Here is a 21032-nt window from a genome sequence, read left to right as displayed (position 1 = left end):
CATTGCATTGTGATTGTAAACGGGCGTAAAACAAAAAAAACGCCCTCTGAGGTTAAAACCCAGAATAGCAGGTTGAAACAAAGAGTGGAATTAAGATAATATCGTATCGAACCAATTGCATCCTGTGATAAATGGTGTTAGAGGTACGCACACTGAATCGGAAAATTACAGAATAGCTCGAGTCAAACTGACCACACTCTGTGAGATAATTGTTTTATATGCACTCTGAAAGGAAAGGTCAAAGTAACTCCTGCCACTTGAGATGATAGGATTAAGAATAATTTTTGAAGGGATTACGGAATACTGGGAGCTCGTATTAAAACGTACCAACCGATCTGTTACAAAGCAGTACAGTCAGAGAGACATATGGGAAGGGAGCTGTATCGATAACACGAACACACCTCGGGGGAAACTAATTGACTGGATAAAATGTAACGAAGGCGAACACGATGCAAAAGCTGCAGAGAAGGCAGGACAGGACTCATTCCTTTTCACACAGGCATACAGACAGGGATTGTGGAATGAAGAAAAATTCGGAAAGGAAACAGGAGAGAAATCGTCTCTAATAAACGAGGAAAAATGTCCTCACACCATCGTAAGGGAGGAGAAATCAGTGCTCGCGACACCAGCGAAACTCACAGACGTTGATCCACAGAATAAATATGGAAGTAACAGTAAATCACACTCTTGGGTACGTGGACAGAGTCCAGGGACTGATCGAAAAAAAATTATGGATATCGAACAAAAAATCCTCGACAAAGGGAAACCCTCACAATTCGAGAGAAGGGAGGGAGAGATACATATGCAAACAAAAACATGTGAGACTGACAACTTCACAGATAGAGGGAGGCAAAATGTTAAAGTAAAGTCGACTGGACATGCTCCACTAAGGGCAGAGGCAAAAACTGAAGGGAAATGGCAACAAGAGCGACACTGCACAGACCAAAGTGACAGATTGCCTGATGATAACTTGTTTTATGATGACGCTGACGGCGATCAACTTTCGGAATACTTATTCAACAGTAAAACCCTTAAATTGATGGACAAGGCTCTAGTCAGAATTCCCGATTTTGACCCACACAATCAGACTATGGATATACACACACATATCGCAACAGTAGAAGAGGAGGCAATGATTAGAGGGCTGATGAGACGGGATGAAAAAGCAAGTTTGTTGAAACGAAGCTTACATAAAGAATCTATACCATGGGTAAATTCACTACCACACAAGGTTAGAAATGATTTTAAACAACTGAGCCTGGCAGTGATTCGGAAGTTTGGAGAATATTCGACACTCACTGAAGGGTTTTATGCTGTAAAATCGATGACCCAGGGCCTGGACCAAGATCCACGTGACTACCTCGTACAATTTAAAAGAGCGTATTACGCAGGCGATGTGAATCAATACCACGAAGGAGATAAAATGTTCAAAATTATGTTTTTTGAATCCTTGAGCCCAGAGATTACAGAAAGGGTGAGAATGGTTTTGAATAAAGAAACCGCATCCTTACGCCGCATAGAGAGCAAGGCGTACATGGCATGGTTATACAGAGCTAAGAATCATAATTCGGATCCAGAACACAGCCTCTCAGAGAGAAATAAAATTCAACGAGCAGTCCCACAATGCAGGGAGGAGCAAACACGCACGCACCTGGGGCAAAATAAACCAGAGAGAGGTTGGCACGAGAATGAGAGCGGCACAAAGCCGAATATTCAGGAGAATCACAGAATGTGGAGGCCAAGGGCAGAATCATATCAACACTCCATGCCCCGACATACGCAAGGTCAAAATTACCCACAAAAATGGCAAAGTAACGATCCAGGAAAAATTTGGCACCCAAATGGGAGAAACACTGGGCCAAAAATGTACGAGAATCGCAGGAGGGAGAGGTTCAGAGCAGAACCATATCAACACCCCATGCCACGACACACGCAAGGTCGAAATTACACACAAAGATGTCGAGATAACCATCTAGCGAGAAGGTGGTACACAGACTACGGAGGTACGGAGGCGAACATTCAGGAGAATCGCAGAATGTGGAGGCCAAGGGCAGAATCATATCAACACCCCATGCCCCGACATACGCAAGGTCAAAATTACCCACAAAAATGGCAAAGTAACGATCCAGGAAAAATTTGGCACCCAAATGGGAGTAACACTGGGCCAAAAATGTACGAGAATCGCAGGATGGGAGGTCAAACACAATCGGTCCAATTCCGACCAATTCCTCCACCGGCTATACCAGGAGGGAATAGAGGAATAACACAGAATGCGGTCCAAATACGTGATGAACCACCCACAGTGATTGAGAGCGAGCAGCCCATACGCGCCACGCACGCTGAAGTTTTGTTAAACCCTGGCCTCATTGGGAAATACAAGCAGGCTGCAAGTGACAGGGCGGGCAAATACCACCACAACCGGGAAACATCAAATGCATACGATGCGGTAAGAAACGCGGACAGTGCTCTTGTAAATTACGCGCGGATCAAATACAAGGACAGGGCGGAATTGAAGCGTGATCGGACAGTAGATAACAGACAGCAGAGACAGAGAGAGCGCACAGGAAAAACAGTGCCACGCGTCGCAAAAGAGAGCGATAATAGTGCAGGGAGAGGGAACACAGAGACCCACCCTGGGAAGTACAGGCGTGAGCCTCTGAATGGAAAATATCCAAATGAAACAAAAATTAATGTGGATCGGAGTGCTGAAATGGAGACGAATGTCCATGACGTATCGGGAATGGTGTTGAAATCCAACCCACTCGTACAAACCAAAAGGGCAACATTATGAGGCACGGAATTAAATCGACACACTGACTCGGCAAATGTGCATGTAATCGCAGAGAGAGCGAATGCCACGAACCAAGTGTCAAAGTGGGTTGTGTGCGCGAATTTTGATTATGTGCAGCACAATTTTTCACCACACACTCCCACGACGCGAGAGAGTGAGAGAGGAAACTACAAAAACGAACCCGAAAACCGTGATCGAATTATCAAAGTGATAAGTGGTAAACCAGGCAACATGAGGAAGGTAACGCATAAATGCGTTCGAAACCGCTACCTAGCGTTTCCCAGGATTTAACAAAAACAAAAATGAATATTCGTCGGAGTTATGATATATGAGAACCTATGTAATTGGGGATATCGATGTTTAACGTGTTGTTATTTTCTTTGCTTAATTCAAATGTAACCATGTTAAGCAAAAACAAAAATGAATATTCGTCAGAGTTATGATGTATGAGAACCATGTAACTGGTGATATCGATGTTTAACGTGTTGTTATTTTCTTTGCTTAATTCAAATGTTTTGGGTGCCAAATGTTAACAAAAAAAAATTTAATATCCGCCGTAGTTATGATGGTTGAGAATCAATGTAACTTGTGGTGTTGATGTTTAACGTTTTGTTTGATTTCTTTGCTTATTTCAAATGTAACCATGTTAAGATTGTGATACATACGCGCGCGTTGTGAGAAATAACCGCCGAGAGTGAGGGCGGCTGATGGATTTATAACAAAAAAAAACAGGGCATTTACTTTGTTTAAAAATTCGCCAGTGGCCGAATCAACCACTGATAATTTTTAAAAGGGCGGATTGTTGTATCTATGCCCTGTTTTCCGTTATTAATATTAAGAATAATTAAGAATTTTTTATTTTTATTTTTTTATTATATCTATATATACTTTTTTTAAATTAAATAATGAAAACAACCCACTACAAGCACACCAGGAATCTGTGAAACGGCCATTAAACTGGTAAGAAGTCAGTCACAGAGAGGTCATAGACATCCAGATGGACAAAAAGATGTATGGACTAACCTCCCAAAGACATCTGGAGATGTACAGATAAGGTGCAGAGTAAATAGCGGTTGAGACTTCGCGTTTTCTTAACGTTTTCCTTACCGAAAAGTAGAAACTTGACAAAGATGGTTAACCAACAAACAATAATATTTGTATTATTAGTATATGTTTCCTACCTACACGACCTTCCTAAAAACTAAAGAGTACGAATTCCAGAAATCTTAAGTGGAAAAATAGTTACACTTAACCTCAGGACATTAAAATATAACTCAGAATAAAACACCAATCTCTGGAGAACTAAACTTGGCGAAGCCCCAAAATAATAATGTGACGAGGATCATTACGAATATTCATTAAACATAGACGAATGATAACCACGATACTAAGACCGAAGGAACTCATAAAATATAATTCAAGAATAAATGTAACACACAGGACCACATAAATGTATTACAAACATCTCCTCAGCCACCTTTGTCTTCCAGCGGGGTCTGGCAAGCAAGGAGGGAGCAAAAAGGTCACAAGGGGGGGGGGTTTGTGCTGACATTGTTTGTTTTCTCTCGCAAGAGACGCGGAGAGAGGAGAGGGTGCTCACGTTGAGTTAAACACGGCCGTCTTTGTCTCCCCGCAGCACGGACAGCAAGATTTGCACACGCAAGCAAATAACATTCCCCACCCCTCCTTCCAGAATGGTCACACAGCTGTGTCTTTACTAATAAACACGCACACGACACACGAAACACACGGACGCAGATGTGTTCAACCCACAGGAAGATATATGACGGCCTTCAAACAACTCGGGAAGACTGAGTGGATTTTCCCAATATAAACTGGGGAAAAATCCATTCAACTCAGATCGTCAAGGGCTTCGGCCCCCACCACATCTCGTCAGAGGCCCTGGGCCCCACCTCATCTCAAGGCCGACAACGAAGAAGTTTTCGTCATCCAGAATGACGAGGTTCGCGGGGTAGCGACGTGCAGCTACAAGCCGAGGTCTGCACCACCTGAGAAGAATCGCTACCCTGAGTCGCCGAGCTGCGAGTGAAGCCAACAAAGACGCCAACGTCCACTCTGCTACGAACGAAGCATCGCTCCTCGTCAGAGTGACGACCAGCGAACAACCCGCAGGAAAGGCGGAGATCGCCAAGCGAGCAAAGCAGAGAGCGCGAAGCGGTGGAGAAAGCCTGGTCAAACGGCTGTGAGGAGGAGGACAGCGCTGTGGAATGCGCCGTGTGTCTAATACACACCCAGATCAACCAGCATCAACCAAAACCGACTCGTCATCCCGCAGTGGAGAAAGAGAGTCAAAGTCTTCCGAGCGACACCGAGCGCCACCGAGCGCCACCGAGCGACACCGAGCGACCGAGCATCTTCAAGGACAGCATCGTGCCAACTCGTCGTCCAGCAGTGGAGAGAGAGCGAGGGAGCAGCAGGAGCAGAGCGGCGGCCACGCCCAACCCAGAGAAAACTTCTGGCCGCTGTTCGTATCCTCCCACACCACACAAGCTAACGACACAACTCCCGGCTCTAAGAATTAATTAATATTACAAGGGGACAACGCACACACAGCACGCACACGAATAAGACTTTTAAAAAAATTATCTTTGCGTTTCAAAAAGGGTTGCCATTTCGAGGTGGTGCGTTCAATATCAACTGATCGTGCAAAGCAGTTGCTGCCGTCGAGTTACATGAATAAGAAATGTTTCAGTCATTCATTTTCGTTAACTGCATAATTTCGCCAATGATGAAGTATTTTTAGTCATTAATTTTCGTTAATTGCATAATCTTGCCCATGAATTTATTGACGTATACCTGCTTTCGCATAAGAGAGTGTCATGTGCTTGTTTAGAATTAAAATTGCCTAACACCAACTGTTCGAGTGCTTCTTTCCAAATCCATGCAAAACTATCTTATTCTTGATAACTGTATCCTGTGATGAGATCTGAAACTGGAGACCTAAAATATCATAACACACACTAAGATAATCGGTAAACGTTTAATCAATGATAATCGTATTATCCTGATTGATATAACAATGGATAAACGAAGCTAAGCCTAATTATCATAACTGCTCACAGTAACATAATCGCAAGCATCCGCATAAATTACTACGATTATCCCCGCGATTATCATAATTTATGCATATAATTACACACATTATCATAATTTATGCATGTTAATACACACATTCACATAATTAATGCGATTTGCGCATTTTTCGGAAAATTATTAATTTTTATTATTTTCATCAAAATTTCATAACCCGACACATACAACACCCCTAACCCTCAACCCCTTTACCCTTAAAACCCTAACCCACCAAAACCCTCACTTTCTAAACCCCTTATTCTTTTAACCCTAACCGTCTAAGCCATTAAAAACCAAAACTTCTAAACCCTCTGAATCCCTAACCCTCTAAACCTTGAAACCCTAACCTTCTAAAACCCTAAATCCTTAACATTCTAAATACCAACCAATCTAAACCACTACCCTCTAAAGAACTAACCCTCTAGACCCCTAACCCTCTGAACTCATAACCTCCTAAATCCTCAACCTCTAAAACCCTAACCCTCAAACCCCTAACGTTCTAAAACCCTAAATCTGTAACCTAATCCCAACACATTTAAACCCCAACCCTCTAAAGAACGAACCCTCTAGACACCTAACCCTTAAAACACCTATGCCCCTAAAATGCTAACCCTCTAAACACATAATCCACTACACCCGGAACCCTCTAAACCCATAAAGGTTTTTTTTGTTAGATTATGTAAATATAAACGTGTCGTTAAACCAACCACCACCTGAAACAGCCAATTAGTAAAATTTGTCACATCAACAAAAAGTGCCATTTAGTGTTGGAGACTAAACCAAAAAAAAACTTTATTATGGACAATATTAGTTGTGAAAGTCTACGTGTTAAACCCTCAACTCTCAAACCACTAAACCCCTAACACTGTAAATCACTAACCCTTGAAACCCCGATACCTCTAAACCCCTAAACACATACCCGTATAACCTCAACTACTAACCATCTAAACCATTCAACATCCAACAATCGAAACACAAAAACCTCTAAACACGTAACTCTCTAAACCCCTAACCCTCTAAAACCCATAAACCTCTATACACGTAGCTCTCTAAACCCTCTAAACTGAAAACGTTCTAAACTCTAACCCTCTAAACACCAAATCCTCTGAAGGACTTTCCCCTTAAGACCCCAACCGTTTAAACACCTCACCCTATAAAACCGCAACCCATAAACCCCCAACACTCTTAACTGCCTAAACCCTTAACCTTATAAACCCCAAACCGTCTAAACCCCTCAACCTGTAAAACCGTAACCCACTAAACCCCTCACCTTATAAACCCCTAATCCCCTAAATATCAAAACCTCTAAACCCATAACCTTCTAAAACTCTTCTGTGAACAGGTGTCTTTTATACAGGTAACAAGCCGAGATTAGGAGCACTCCCTTTAAGAGTGTGCTCCTAATCTCAGCTCGTTACCTGTATAAAAGACACCTGGGAGCCAGAAATCTTTCTGATTGAGAGGGGGTCAAATACTTATTTCCCTCATTAAAATGCAAATCAAGTTATAACATTTTTGACGTGCGTTTTTCTGGATTTTGTTGTTATTCTGTCTTTCACTGTTCAAATAAACCTACCATTAAAATTATAGACTGATCATTTCTTTGTCAGTGGGCAAACGTACAAAATCAGCAGGGGATCAAATACTTTTTTCCCTCACTGTATATAAATTGCATTGGCATATGTGGTCATTGACACAGTAAAACTAGTCAAGATGGTGTGGTGGTGTTGCAGTGTCAAGAAAAGTGCTTCATGGTGTCTTAAACTCTCTTCTCATTTGACAGCAATTGGAGAGTACAGCCATGTCTTTAGCTGCATGCAGTGAGGCATGGGGCGTCTGCGAGAATGCCGGCAATTCACGGAGCAAGACCTGAGGTCGAGCCATGCTGCCCACGTCTAGAGAGGTATTTGTGTGCTTGAATAATAATAGTGAAAATTATTGTACAGGCAGACCTCGCTTAGCGCTCAAAATGTGTATGCTGGAGAAGTGGCCACTAATCAAATCGGCGCATAAAGGAGTTCATTAAACAATTGTATATATGGGGATGCATTCCCAACAGCTTTAATTCTTACATGTGTAATGCGAGCGTAGGCTGGGGCTTCGCCGCCCCAGCCCCTAAGCCATCCAGGCGACACGAGCCATCGGGTAAAGGGTTCAAGGGTGGAGCCCGCGGGCGCTAGGGGGTGGTATTATCTGGAAAGTTCTTAAGGGGTGTGGTGAAGGGCAGAGTCTGGGTGACGCGGGAAGGGGATATAATGGAGAGCCGGAAGGGGCTCGAGGTCAGTTGGTGAGAGCTGGAAGCTGGACCACGTCGCGGGTCTCCGTGAGCCATCGGCCACGTGGCGACGCGGAGACGGCTCCCAGCGCGCCGTCTGCCAGCGGTGCGCGGGAGCGGGGAAGCGGGACGCCAGCTCACGCGACGCGCCGCGGAACGTCCGAGAGAGCGGAACGCGAGCTGTCCATATAACGAAGAAATAAACAGACGGAGACACAGTCGCTTCTTCTTGGTTCTTTCGGTAAAGTCACGTAGAAGGGAAATAATAAAATAATAAAAATAAAAATTAATAAAATACAATTTTCACGACGTTTCGGCCACAACGCAAGCAGCCGTCCTCAGGTGAAGAACAGGTCTGTCGGAAAGACAGCATCTGAATGAACACAGTCGCTTGTCGTCAACCTGTATTATTGCACATGTATGAGCAATATATGAGGGCTTCATTGAGGTATTGGTAACAGCACTAATAATACAGATGCTAAAACTTCTTTTGAATAAGTAATATTTTAAAATACTTTTTTTTAAACACGCTTTAATGAAATGTACCGTATGAGTATTGGCAGAACTTCACAACTCCAGGAAGTGGCCCCGAGGCTTGCCATAATGTAAGGGACCGTGGTCAATTACAGTCTACGTAAGTTGAGCGTTGCCAATTAGACCCAAGCCGAAACATAACATATGAAAAAAGATTGTTTCAAAATATATTTTTTATTTTTTTTGATAGAATATAGTATTGTCATTGATACGGCTATTTTAATACACACAATGGACTGGAAGGACAAGATTAAAGGGCTCGTATAATGCACATGCATAATGTACGTTGACTCATTAATCGCCCCCCCTCCACTTTGCGCAAGAGCGTGAAGTGTGGTCACCACATCTACGCCTCTATATAAGGAACAAAACAGGTGGACTTCTCCACAAATCTGTCTGTCGCCTGATGAAGCTAGTTGTAATACTGGCAAAACATCGTACTCAGATTGTAAGTGTTGTGGCTTGGCTCTCCAACACACCAGTGTGCTGTACTAGTGACACATTGGCATGTTCTGTTTACATTACAACCCTTACTAGTTGGCTGTGTCGGGTGGTGGTGGATTTTAACGACACATATATTTACACGATCTAACAAAACAAACCTGTTATGGATGATATTCGTCGTGAAAGCCTACGTGTTAAACGGGATATTCGATGTCCCCTGTGAAGCCGATGGCGTTTATTTTACGGCTCGTACATCTTAGTATTAACCAGGACGGCCTGTCGGAATAGAACCGCAAACCTCTGCAACAAGTGGCAAATGCACTACCGCTGAGCCACGTCAATTATTTTATTCATAAACTTAGGTTTCCACGGCCAGCGTTATGATGCATAGTTGATTTGTGGGCTTAATTGAGGAGTGTGTATGTTCTCCACCTGCTGTACATGGACGACTCGTAGACTGAACTCTTAGTAAGGGCTTGCGCCAGTTTATTAACACAGAGGTAACAAAACACACCAGAGGTAGGTGTCCCTACACTCAGTCCTTGACGCGGACGTCAGGCTCTATCTATTCCTAGCCTGGGCTATCTCTTGGCCTCTCACTCGAGTTGGGATGGGGGCTTATCCAACACCACCCGACCGAGGAGAGCAGCACCCCACGTAATCTTAACCGGCTCTTGCAGACTTCTCTGAGCCCTACCCCTGGCTGTATCTTCGGCTCTCCTACTCGTAGAACCCGGACGGGGGATCAGCCAACACCGTCCGGTCACGAGCAGGAGAGACCTTCTTAAGACGCTCACCATCCCGGGCTTCCACAACGACCCCGCTTTCGCCACGGGGTCCCCCTTAAGTATTTCCCGTGACATGACGTCATTGCGCCTCACAGCGCTCATGATGTCATGTCGTCATACTACTCTACACATGTGTAGTGAGTGACATTGGGGATGTCACTGTATGGTGCCGGACAGCATCGTGTGTGTTGCAGAGTGATGCCGGCTCTAGCAGAGCACGGCGTGCGATGCACTGTGTTGCCTCTGAAGAAGAACTTCTGCAACTCAGTTGGACTCACTACACATGGATTTCCTCCCATAAAATAAAAAACCCCTTCCAATTGAACATGTATTGCTCATCTATCCCAATGCTGGAAATTACTTGCAAAATTACTGAATTCGGATGACAGATGCAATCATCATCCCCTCCTGCTGCCAAAAAAACGGCATGACCCTCGTTAAAAATATTCTTGAGACTTAGGATTTTCTGGGTCAGGAAGTGTAACAATAATAAAAATGTCCTTGTCCCTAACTCTTGTTTCTGTCCTCCTGACAGGTGGAGGTGAATGTGAGTGTGCGCCACATGTACCTGTACAGCCGCGAGGTGCGTGGGGTGGTGGCACGTCTCCGCGCCGAGTGTGGGTCACTGTCCGTGCACGCAGTTGCCTTGGCCCACACTCAAGGTGATCTGAACAAGGCCTTAGGACACGTTCGTAATGAGAAACAGGCAAATGTGCAAGCTTCTAGCATGCGATCGCGACGACCTACACGTGAGGTGGTAAGTCTTGAATAATAATAATTTAGTTGACAGTAATACCCCGGTTTATGTCGGGGATGCTTTCCTTAAATGTGCGACAACGAATACCGAAACGACGTAAATCAACGCAATTTTGCCACGAGGACTAAACAATGCTGAAGCCGTGTTAATGCGTGCATCTTCATCCTAGACGTATTCGCAACATTACATTCAATTACTAAAAATACTACACTCAATACTAGTTTCGGCAGTAAACGTTAAAACATTATTAGCAGTACATTATGAAAATAAAATCACTAAAATATCATGCGTAATTACTATATTGTACTCCACAGTACAGAACATTTCTTTATGCGCAATGCAAAGTAGTTTGTGTACAGGGTTAGGTGGAGGTGAAGGTTGAGAGGCGACGGTTACGAGAAAGGGCAGACGATGCTGTCAGCGACATGAGTGTGGGTTGAGGCAACGCTAGTCGGGTAGCGGTGGTGTTGATAATGAAGTGACAACGTATTTTCTAAACGATATAAAAGGGGGAGGTGTAAAATCGCAAGGCTTACAGCGCAAGGCTATCACGAAGGCGCAGTACAGCACATACAGTAGTCTGCAGTAGCTACATGTTGTGATGTTGCTTTGTGGAATGCCAATTGAGGAATTTGTCGGTCATTTGTGAATTTGGAAAATTTGAACCGTGACAGCAACACACATTGGCCTACTCTTATCAAACTAGCTTCTTTGCCCATCCTAGGACGGAAGCTGTAATATTTACGAAAAAAATTAGCAGAGTATAATTGTATCTTGTGTTAATTGAATGGCAGTGAATCTTGCACGAAATTATGTCATAAAACACTTCACTGCATTTCACTGTAGCACTGTATATAACTGACCTTCAATTTGTTTATTAGATTCATTTTAAATAAAGAAACGTGAAACTTAAAGCGAATTTGCAACAAATAATAATTCTGCTCTACCTTAATGACGGGGGTGCGGCAAGTGGAGTGACGTCACGCGCGGGACACAAACTGCCTAATTAATAATCATGAGCGGATGACGTCACTGATGTGGACCACGCCACCTATCCCCTCATTAATAATCAAGAGTGGATGATGTCATTCCACATGGAGTTCCCCCCCCTGATCAATAATCATGAGCGGATTCCGTCACTCCACATGGAGCTCCCCCCCTTCATCAATAATCATGGAATGATGACGTCACTCATGTGGACCCTGGCCCCACCCCCTCATTAATAATCATGAGCGGGTCTTTATTTTCGATTGAATATTTCAGATTAACTGCAATACACCCGTCCTTGGACGGGCTATAGCCTACTTTTATAATAATTTAGAAGCAAAAATTAGACTTACCTTTTGTTTCAAGTGCTGAAGAAATAAATAAAGACACCAAATACACTTTGTTGCTGCGTAGAAATATTGATTTGATTACATTTCAATAAAGAAACGTCAAATTTAAAGTTAATTTGCGTAAAACAAATTATTTCCAATCAACCTGCGGGAATGTAAAAATCCACCCGCTCATGATTATGAATGAGGGGGGGGGGTGTCTCTTTTGCAGTGACGTCACGTACGGATTTAGCACTGCTGCGTATATTTATTTTTTACTTTCTGTAAAGAAACGTCATATTTGAAGCAACTTTGCGAAAAAACTATCTTTCCACTCGGCCTTCCGCGTGAGTGTAAAAATCCATCCGCTCATGATTATTTTATTATTAATGACGGGGGAGGGGGTATGTGGAGTGACGTCACATGCATTACACACATTTCTGGGCTATTATAGTAGTAATGCCATCAGCGGGAATTGTAACGTCCACTGTGAAGCGTCACTTTCATGTAAATTGCATCATCAGAATCGCTGATTTAGATCTCTGTGTCGCGAGAAGAAAGCTCAAAGTGGTCCATGGGCGACCGGGATTTTGCTTCGGTGGCCATTGGACTTTGGAATTCTCTGTCAAAGTTGGTCAGGGAGTCTAGTTCAGTTTGGGCCTTCAGGTCCCCCCTAAAAATATTTATCTTTTAAGAAAGCATCTCGAATTTTAACTTAGCCACTTCTTACCCCCCCCCCCCCCCCATTGTAAGGCACCTTGATGTTTTATGCATGGGGTCAGTAAAAGAGAAGAAGCAGAAAGAGAAGTGTTGTGAGCTGCGGTCCTGAGTGAATGTGTGTACAGGTGAGCGTGTAGCTCGGTGAGTGAGCGTGTGGGTGATTTGCCACAGTGTAATGGTTATCACACTGGATTTGCGATGATCCTAAGGTCACCAGTTTGTTTCTATGGCAGTTGAAACAACGGTGCAAGTCTCTCGAATTCACCCCCCTCCACTTGTGTAAGAACTCATCATTCATTCGTCGAAAATGTAAAAAAACAATTCAGGACCTGACTGTGACTCAGTGTGGATCTCCTGGAGTAAGTCTATTTTATTATTATAAAGAGTTAAAGGGGCTGTTTGATGACACGACTAGAGAGCTGGCTTGCACTGCAGGGAACTTAATATTCAACTTGGATTCCGCAACCCTCAATGGCCTTTTTAAGTTAAATTTGTGCATGTAAGACTCGCACAAACAACCATACCCAGAAACCCATAGACTCCAACAGAGACTCATACATTACTACAGACACTCAGACTCACACAGCGACCCCATACTCACAGAGACCGATAGACATGCACAGAGACCCATAGCCTCACACAGAGATCCATACACTCAAAGGCCCAAAAACTCACAGAAATCCATAGATTCGCACAGATGTCAATAGAATTTTAATTTGAATATTTATTTATACTGGATGAATCTGATGAGCTATAACGATGTTTTCACAGACGTCCAATCGGGTGGGTCAGAAAATAACAACAAAAATACAATACAAAAACATCACAGGAAAGGTAAACAAATTGTTTCGAAATATACAAATTAAACTGAACTCTTTTTATCTTACCATAGACTCATACAAACATGTTGGACTCGCACAGAGACCTTAACCACTAAACCTCGAACAATTAAAACCCTCTAAACCCCTAACTATCTAAATCCATAACCATCTAAACCGCTAACCCTCTCAACCCATTTACCCTTACAACCCTAATCTTTAAACCCCTCGCCCTCTAAAAGCTTAAACTCTAAACCACCAAAACACTAACCATCTCAACCCCTAACCCTCTAAATTCCTATACCCCTAACCCTCAACCCCTTTACCCTTAAAACCCTAACCCACCAAAACCCTCACTCTCTAAACCCCTTATTCGTTTAACCCTAACCGTCTAAGCCATTAAAAACCAAAACTTCTAAACCCTCTGAATCCCTAACCCTCTAAACCTTGAAACCCTAACCTTCTAAAACCCTAAATCCTTAACATTCTAAATACCAACCAATCTAAACCACTACCCTCTAAAGAACTAACCCTCTAGACCCCTAACCCTCTGAACTCATAACCTCCTAAATCCTCAACCTCTAAAACCCTAACCCTCAAACCCCTAACGTTCTAAAACCCTAAATCTGTAACCTAATCCCAACACATTTAAACCCCAACCCTCTAAAGAACGAACCCTCTAGACACCTAACCCTTAAAACACCTATGCCCCTAAAATGCTAACCCTCTAAACACATAATCCACTACACCCGGAACCCTCTAAACCCATAAAGGTTTTTTTTTGTTAGATTATGTAAATATAAACGTGTCGTTAAACCAACCACCACCTGAAACAGCCAATTAGTAAAATTTGTCACATCAACAAAAAGTGCCATTTAGTGTTGGAGACTAAACCAAAAAAAAACTTTATTATGGACAATATTAGTTGTGAAAGTCTACGTGTTAAACCCTCAACTCTCAAACCACTAAACCCCTAACACTGTAAATCACTAACCCTTGAAACCCCGATACCTCTAAACCCCTAAACACATACCCGTATAACCTCAACTACTAACCATCTAAACCATTCAACATCCAACAATCGAAACACAAAAACCTCTAAACACGTAACTCTCTAAACCCTCTGAACTCAAAACGTTCTAAACTCTAACCCTCTAAACACCAAATCCTCTGAAGGACTTTCCCCTTAAGACCCCAACCGTCTAAACACCTCACCCTATAAAACCGCAACCCATAAACCCCCAACACTCTTAACTGCCTAAACCCTTAACCTTATAAACCCCAAACCGTCTAAACCCCTCAACCTGTAAAACCGTAACCCACTAAACCCCTCACCTTATAAACCCCTAATCCCCTAAATATCAAAACCTCTAAACCCATAACCTTCTAAAACTCTTCTGTGAACAGGTGTCTTTTATACAGGTAACAAGCCGAGATTAGGAGCACTCCCTTTAAGAGTGTGCTCCTAATCTCAGCTCGTTACCTGTATAAAAGACACCTGGGAGCCAGAAATCTTTCTGATTGAGAGGGGGTCAAATACTTATTTCCCTCATTAAAATGCAAATCAAGTTATAACATTTTTGACGTGCGTTTTTCTGGATTTTGTTGTTATTCTGTCTTTCACTGTTCAAATAAACCTACCATTAAAATTATAGACTGATCATTTCTTTGTCAGTGGGCAAACGTACAAAATCAGCAGGGGATCAAATACTTTTTTCCCTCACTGTAAACCCAAAACCCTATAAACTCCTAACCCTCTAAACCCCTTTACCCTCTAAACTCCTTTACCCTTAAACCCCTTTACCCTGAAAACCCTAACCCTCTAAACCCTATACCCCAAATAGCTTAATCCTCTAAACACCTAACCCTCTAAACCCCAACCCTCTAAACCCCTAACTCTCGAATCCCCTCAACCCCTAAACCCTATAACCCTCGAAATCCCTAAACCTCTAAACCCCTTATCCCTGAAATAACCCAAAACCTCTAAACCCTTAACTTTATAAATCCCTAACCCTCTAAACCCCAAACCCTTTGTGTGGAATGTGGTGGGGGTGGGATCATGGGGTGGGTGGGTGCAGGGTGTATGTGGTGTGCGTTGGGTGGTGGGTATCACAGGGGGGTGAATGGGTGCAGGGTGTGTGTGGTGGGTATGGTGATAGTGGTCATGGTTCACAACGATCCGTGACCACCACCACCACCTCTACTGTGTGGTGGACCGGCCACCACACAGCAGCACGCGTCGGAGGAGTGAACGGATGGTTCCCCCTATGCGGGCCAGACTCCCTCGCTTCCTCTTCTCCTCCTGCATCACCATCACCTGATCCTCTTTCCTTGTCATCTCCTTCTCCACCATCTTCTCCACCAATGTCTCCTCCACCTGCACCACCATCTCCTCCTCCTGCTCCTTCGTCCATACCTCCTCTGTCTCCCCCCTCATCTCTTCTTCCTGCACCACCAGCTCCTCCACCAGGGTCTCCTCCTCCTGCACCACCAGCTCCTCCACCAGGGTCTCCTCCTCCTGCACCACCAGCTCCTCTACCAGGGTCTCCTCCTCCTGCACCAACAGCTCCTCCACCAGAGTCTCCTCCTCCTGCACCAACAGCTCCTCCACCAGGGTCTCCTCCTCCTGCACCAACAGCTCCTCCACCAGAGTCTCCTCCTCCTGCACCAACAGCTCCTCCACCAGGGTATCCTCCTCTTGCACCAACAGCTCCTCCACCAGGGTCTCCTCCTCCTGCACCACCAGCTCCTCCACCAGGGTCTCCTCCTCCTGCACCAACAGTTCCTCCACCAGGGTCTCCTCCTCCTGCACCAACAGCTCCTCCACCAGGGTCTCCTCCTCCTGCACCACCAGCTCCTCCACCAGGGTCTCCTCCTCCTGCACCAACAGCTCTTCCATCAGGGTCTCCTCCTCCTGCACCACCAGCTCCTCCACCAGGGTCTCCTCCTCCTGCACCAACAGCTCTTCCACCAGGGTCTCCTCCTCCTGCACCACCAGCTCCTCCACCAGGGTCTCCTCCTCCTGCACCAACAGCTCCTCCACCAGGGTCTCCTCTTCCTGCACCAACAGCTCCTCCACCAGGGTCTCCTCCTCCTGCACCAACAGCTCTTCCATCAGGGTCTCCTCCTTCTGCACCACCAGCTCTTCTACCAGGGTCTCCTCTTCCTGCACCAACAGCTCCTCCACCAGGGTCTCCTCCTCCTGCACCAACAGCTCCTCCACCAGGGTCTCCTCCTCCTGCACCACCAGCTCCTCAACCAGGGTCTCCTCCTCCTGCACCACCAGCTCCTCCACCAGGGTCTCCTCCTCCTGCACCTCCAGCTCCTCCACCAGGGTCTCCTCCTCCTGCACCAACAGCTCCTCCACCAGGGTCTCCTCCTCCTGCACCAACAGCTCCTCCACCAGGGTCTCCTCCTCCTGCACCACCAGCTCCTCCACCAGGGTCTCCTCCTGCACCACCAGCTCCTCCACCAGGGTCTCCTCCTCCTGCACCACCAGCTCCTCCACCAGGGTCTCCTCCTCCTGCACCACCAGCTCCTCCACCGGAGTCTCCTCTTCCTCCACAACAACCGTCAGCCATTTAGAGGCCTGGGCGAGCGCGGAGGATGGGGGCAGCGCCGGCTCCGCTCTGTTAAGAGATGCGCACGACACCGTTCCAACTTCCTGCTACAGCAGAGATCGCACTCCCCCCCCCCCCCCCACCATCGTGCGGACATAGATTAACCAGGTTAATAACGATTCTGCAGTAACACAGCACACCTTTGCCCATCGTGGGTCTGGTTACAAAATGTGCATTAGTCTTGCGATATCACACTGGATGAAAGGCTACATGGCAAAGATATGGCTGCTTCATCATTTGTCCTCACCCAGAAACCAATTATAAAAATACATCCGTATATAACCGAATGTACACGTGGGGTTTGAACTGTACATGTGTTCGTTTGCAGGCGGCAGGGCTGGAACTCACAGAGGGACCTGGGTTTGATGCCCAAACTTGGGCCACTTTCTCCGTGTGGAATGTGGAGTGTGTTCTACCCCCCCCCCCCCCCGTTTTATCCTGCATTGGTTTCCAAAATCAGAATAAATTATTTAGACTGGATGAAGAAGAATCCGATAAGCTATGAAGCTCTTCTTTCACAGATATGCAGTCGAGGCACAGGGTCAGCAAGTTACAACAACAAACAAAAGAAAATGAGTGCAAAGTGTAAAAATGTAAGCAAGTCACAAAATAACTGAGCATATAAGCACAAAGTACGTAAAATCCTGCCAGTTTTTCAACACTAAATACAAATTTAGGGGTTGTTACGGGAAGAAAGGCGGACAAACACAAGGGTGTTTGGACCCACACACGGGTGTTTACATCCACGTCCGCATCGGTTAACCCTGGGGGGGCATGGGGGCGTTGTGATCCCCCATAGCCCCACCCCTCGGAGAGGATTCTTATAAAAGGCGGGGAGCCAGAGAGCTCGGGTCCAGTGTGTGAGATGCTTACCAGGGAAGACTGAAGACCGGCAGAATAGGCCCTGGAACACCCCTGGCTCGCTGTCCTTGTCAGGGCCGAGCAGGGCAAGCCAGTGGCGCTGGCCCCAAGAGCTCCAGGACCGCTGCTCTTGTAAGAGCACGGCCTGGTTAGCTGGGTGCCGGGATCCGTGCTTGACCAGGGCCGGATCAGATAGCCTCCCCTAGCACTCATAGCGGAGGACTGGGAATAGGAGAAGTCAGGGGATAGTGCTAGGGGTGTTTCCCATTGAGTACGGGTGAAGGGGCCGTTACCCCTTCAAGTAATGTTACCGCCTTTTGGTTAAATAAAAGAGTGTGCCTCAACTACGTCGTCTGTCTCCCTGAGAACTCACTACACTTGTATAAGTGTAGTGTATCGTGTAGTGTATCGTGTAGTGTATCGTGTCGTGTATAGTGTAGTGTGTAGGTTAAACGTTGAGTTTTATAAGGGCACCACGGGGTGACCAGCCCCTCCCCACCCAGCCCCACCCCTCCCACCCCCCCACCCAGCCCCACCCTCCCCACCCAGCCCCTCCCCTCCTCCCCCAGCCCCTCCCCACCCTCCCCTCCCTCAGCCCCTCCCCACCCTCCCATCTCCACCCAGCCCCACCCCTCCCACCCCCACCCTCCCCTCCCCATATGCACGACAGACAAATAATCCCTGGTGGGCAGTGTGGAACCTGTTGTTCCTACCGGTATAACAGTGGGAAATATCTGAACCGGTCCTGGGCCTCCCCTTGATCGACTCAACCTCAAATGAGTACCTGATACAGTGTGTACACATCACCACGAGGGAGACAAATGCGTGGTGTTGGCTACCCACTCCCCTGTGTACTGTGCCCGTCCTCTGTAGGTCCTCACTAACACCACTTGCCTCAAAAATCTGTTAAGGCTATGAGGGGGATCTTTGTCTTTGTACAGTGGCATTGGCTACGTATAAACTGATACTTTGAACGGAGTTTATAATACAGCATGGCCTATGTGTAACGCATCATATACCGTGAACACAGCACCATGAAAGTGTGTGCCGTATAATACAGAGTATGTGTAAAGGAGCATAGCCTGTGCACGTACTGCAGCGTTACTTTGAACTGAAACGTGGCATGGCCGTTATGTGTAGAACAGCATTTCTTGTGTATATGTAGTGGGTTTCCACAGAGACTGGAGACGTTGCTTAGAGGCAACACGGTTTATTTAAATCTTATAACAGAAGCCCCTTTTACTCCCACTACTTGGGGAGGTATGGCCTCCGGGCTAACGTGCCCTATCACTGGGGCTACGGGCTCTGAGTCCTCCGACTAAGGGTGGCCTAGGGGAGGCTATGCTGACCCGACCCAGCCAAGGTGTTTCGACCACTGGTCTGTGCTCGGCCCCGGCCCATAAAAGGACGTCGGGTCCCAGGGTCCCAGGGTCCCAGGGTCCCAGGGTCCCAGGGTCCCAGGGTCCCAGGGTCCCAGGGTCCCAGGGTCCCAGGGTCCCAGGGTCCCAGGGTCCCAGGGTCCCAGGGTCCCAGGGTTCTAGCCTAGCCGGTCTTCAGTCTTCGTCTTCAGAGCACTGCCTCGGGCCGTCCTGGGGGTCCGTCTTTTATACCCACCTCGGGGACACTCCACCCCCGGTACCGCCCCCTTTCTGGAACCTTCCAGGTGGCTCTGGAATAACCCCCCAACCCCTCACCTGGGGTCGGGGGGGGGAACTCGGCCTCTCAACGGTCCCGTTCTCTCTCTAACTCAGGGTGGCACCCCCTGTCGACTCGTGCCCGCAACTACAGGTAAGCATACAGTGTGGTGTGTGCTTTGCATTTCCGACGCTACATATACAGCAAGAAATACTCTACATAGAGAGAGCATTGCATCTGCGTGTGTGTACTGCATGACACACGGTGTACGGTGTGTAATGCACAGTGATGGGCTGCTGCTGCACCTGTTGACGTTGATGTCGGGGCAGGCAGAGTCCTCGCTCCGGGTCCCGGTGGCGTTGCTCCGGGGGAACGTGCAGAAGAAGGCGTTGGCCAGGAGGCAGGCGGCCTGCTCCTGAGACATCGTCAGCATCAAGCCGGTGTCCCGGCGGAGCAGCGGCAGGGGCTGGGGACACGTGCGGTGCACAGGGCGCAGCGACGTCACACGCGGCAACGGGTGGCACGGGGTTGCAGAGGAGCAACGGCGCAATGGTAACACCGATGCAGAGCACTGAGCCTGCAGCACTGGGATGCTGGGGTCTGGATCAAGGAGTTCTGAAATGCACGTAAACCAGATGATTGTTGTACACGTGAGGTTAATGGTGCAGCCCTGCAATTACTTGCTCATGCAACTGCTGGTGAAAGAACCCCCACTAGAGGGAGGTCTAGAGTGCCGATCCGGTGGGTATGTTTTGGCCAACTTTTCCACACTGACCATTCGTCTTGAAAGAGGTGGGAGTACTCGCCATTTAGCCCACTGCACGCGACCCACCGATGGACTGTGGGTGGACAAAACAGGGAATTGTAAGAACCCTGGTCAATGTTTTCAAGGCCAGGCTGGGAGATCGAACCGCGACATTTGAAGTCAATCGTGACAACCATCCCACAGTCATGGCAGCAGCCCTTTTGCAGAAATAAAATAAAATATTGGAGAGGGCTTCACACAAGAAACAAGAAGATTTAGTGGTTTGTACGTGGCTCTCCAATGAGTACAGAGAGGGTACCACAAGTAGCGGTGCATACTCGGGCGCAAGGAAATAGAAGCAGAGACAAAGAATGAGATAGATCGATGCAATAAAGAATTGGCAGTGGTGCACCAAGCACGACCCCTTGCTGGGCGCTGAAGCAGCAGCCCCCCTCCATCCCCGGACCCCTCCCCCCACCCCCCACCCTCCCCCCACCCCCCACCCCCCACCCTCCCCCCACCCCCCACCCTCCCCCCACCCTCCACTTCTCACCCTGACGCCACACAACCCGTGGGTAGGCGATGCCCTCTGGTGGACAAGGCGCGGTACAGGCGGCAGCACGAGACGCCAGCAG

At 46.7% G+C, this 21032-nt stretch overlaps 1 long non-coding RNA gene across 1 annotated transcript; it reads left to right on the top strand.

Moving 5' to 3' along the window:
• The first annotated feature begins 19686 nt into the window (after nucleotides 1-19686).
• Nucleotides 19687-20742, top strand: LOC144741079 (uncharacterized). The gene is made up of 2 exons (XR_013589864.1): nucleotides 19687-19805; nucleotides 19982-20742. It is a non-coding gene; the product is annotated as an uncharacterized LOC144741079 (long non-coding RNA).
• Nucleotides 20743-21032: the final 290 nt, after the last annotated feature.

The sequence above is a fragment of the Lampetra planeri genome, unplaced genomic scaffold (assembly GCF_965212315.1).
Source record: "Lampetra planeri unplaced genomic scaffold, kcLamPlan1.2.h2 scaffold_419, whole genome shotgun sequence".
In the NCBI taxonomy this organism is placed as follows: Eukaryota; Metazoa; Chordata; class Hyperoartia; order Petromyzontiformes; family Petromyzontidae; genus Lampetra; species Lampetra planeri.
This window is presented reverse-complemented; position numbering and strand designations above follow the sequence as displayed.